Genomic DNA, 2945 nt, shown 5'->3' on the forward strand with positions numbered 1-2945 from the left:
AAAAGTATCTTTGTTTGCTCTTTACTATTTAATTGTATTTTTCATATTCCATAAAATTGTCATCTGACTGCATTTGTTTCTAATTGATTAAACCAGTTATGTTAACAAGATGATTTTTATAGGATATTCTGGTTTGTATAATAAACAAAAATTGTGGAGCGCCTTGTTTCTGCCACAGACTGATTTTCTAAAAAAATCTTTGTAAGTAGAGTTAATTTTATTTTTATGGGTAAAAACAGTGAAGGGAGAAATGGAGGAAACAAACGTTAGTGATTTAGATGAAATTAGAATGAACGACCTCTCTCTACTATGGAATAAAACGTTCATAAGATTTACATTGACCTAGGACTGTTCTAAGTAGTTTACATATGTTAATTTGGTCCTCACAACACAGGTCATATAGCTCGTAAATGGTAAAACTGGGATTCAGATCCAGCCTGTTTGATGTTCACAGTGTAAGTGCTTAACCAATGGCCTACACTGTATCTTAAAGCACTCTTAAGATAGAAAGTATTCTGTAGAGATCCTAAATTCAGGGGATCCAGGTTATCTCAACAGCCTTTGTTTCTCAGAAAAAAGTGAAATTCACATTTTAATTATGGTGTCATTATTACTGTGAAATCATACAGTAAGAAACAGGTTTCATTGACATTTTCCTGTTTTTTGAAAAATTCTACTTGCTGTTTACTCTCTTAGATGAGTTCTGAAATGACAGTATACTTCATGAAAGTCCTGTTAGCTGAAGCAAAAGATGTGGTAAAAGGAAAACAGGGAGGTGTTTAAATTGCCAATGCATCTTAGTATAACATATGATCTAGTCTTAACGTATTTTTCTATGTTTCAGATGGTGAAATAGACTTCTGCAGAACATTGGTTACCAAACTTAATAACACTAAACCAAATGTACTTTGCAATCTAAACTTTGAGGATTAATCATCTCGTATATTTCGTTTAAATTAACTTAATGTTGTACTTACTTGTATAAAGAGCACTGGCTTTGGAGTCTGACAGACCTGGGTCCAAACTCCAGCTCCCTCACTTATCAGATGTGTCACCTGGGTGGTTAATCTTTTTGGCTTCCAATTATACATTTCATGACTTTTGTCAGTCTCTCTCTCCAATAAACTTAATTACCAAGTTTGTTTACACATACTCACAGCCTAGGTGGAAGTTTTAACATTATAAACTTTAATAAATAAATTGAGTCATAAATATCTAAAAAGGAAGAATTTCAAAAACATTTGAAAAAGAAATATTTACACGGGCCATACATATTTGGAAATATTGGGTGTCGGAAAAGGTCTGAACGATTTTTGCAAATGAAAACCATGGAAAAAATATGTCATGACTTTTCTGACAACCCAATATTTTAAATTTAGCTTCAAGAATGAACATTAATGCTTTGACTTAGCACATTATGGATTAAAACAAAATTAAATATGAAATTTGAAAAGAAAAATGCACATGAAGTAAAACATTTTAATTAGTCATTTAGATCTGAGTTAGCAAGAAAGCCAAGAATGAAATGAACTCTAGTAAACTCGAGGCACTCCTCTGGACCACACCCATACACATTAGACCAGTAAAGGTTTATCAAGATGAGCTGAGCTGAGCTGACAATTTGCCTAGAACCTTTGTGCATTTGAAGGCTATTAACAGTAATATAGTATCTGAGGATCTGAAGGCTTTTTACAAAGTTACCATGTCACGGGTAACAAAACATATAAGTTTAAGCATCTGAGCTGGTAAGTAGATAAGGCATTTTTCTACTAATTTCAAATATGATTAGGGAAAAATAGGTCAAGTATTAAATAGCTTCTTTTGGCATTAGCACCACAAATTTCAGATCAGTTCTAACTTCGATTTTGAAATTCCAAATTTTCCCAATTTCTGGAAGAGCTTTTTTTTCTACCTTATTTTTAAAAAGTTTTCCTAAGGCTAAACATTTACAGTATGCCTGTCTTCTAAAAATAACAACACATTAACCATAGGGAGCTGAATTGTGATCTTTAAAATGTTCATATATGAAAAATTCTGTATAATAATGACAAAAATAGAAACTATGTCCTATGTTGACATAAAAATATGCTGTCAACTGTCATGCAGAGCATGGGCTTTACAGCAGGTTTTCAGGTTGTGAGTAAGTGAACTAATAATATGTGGTTAAACTCTCACTCACTGTGATCTAATTTTGTAACATGAAAGAGGGGGTATGGTAGTTAATGTGTATTTTTTCCACGAGAGAAAACATTTTTAAAGTGTTTGCAAGCAAAGGAGAAAGTTGAGCAATTTTTCCAGTGACTTCTCAACGTAGATTACTCACTCGTTCAACAAATATTTGAGTGCCTAGATGGTGCGAAACCCTGGGATTTAATGACAAACTAGTTGATTTCACTTATTCAGACACATAAGATTTTCCATAATTTCTCTTTTAGCAGAGCATGCGCTATTTTTTAAAATAGACTTAATTTTTTAGAGCAGTTGTAGGTTCACAGCAAAATCTAGCAGAAAGTACAGAGAATTCCTACAAACCCTTTGCCGCAACCAATACACACAGCCTCCCGCACTATAAACATCCTGCACGAGTGGTACACTTGTTACAGTTGATGAACCTACATTGACACATCATTATGACCTGAAGTCCATAACTTACATTAGGATTCACTCTTGGTGTTGTACATTCTATGGGTTTTGACAAATGTATATAATACATGTATCCACCATTATAGTATGGTACAGAACAGTTTCACTGCCTTAAAAATCCTCTATGGGGCCAGCCGAGTGGCGCGATGGTTAAGAACTGGCTTGGGACGCCAGAGGGCCCCGGTTCGGATCCCACATATGAGGGCCAGTGACACTGACCTCCACAGCTAAAATGCTGAACAACAGCTCAACCTGGAGCTGGGCTGCCATGAGTCGCTCGCTGGAGACAGCGTAGGCTGCAG

This window comes from Hipposideros armiger, unplaced genomic scaffold, assembly GCF_001890085.2.
Source record: "Hipposideros armiger isolate ML-2016 unplaced genomic scaffold, ASM189008v1 scaffold_24, whole genome shotgun sequence".
NCBI classification, from domain to species: Eukaryota; Metazoa; Chordata; class Mammalia; order Chiroptera; family Hipposideridae; genus Hipposideros; species Hipposideros armiger.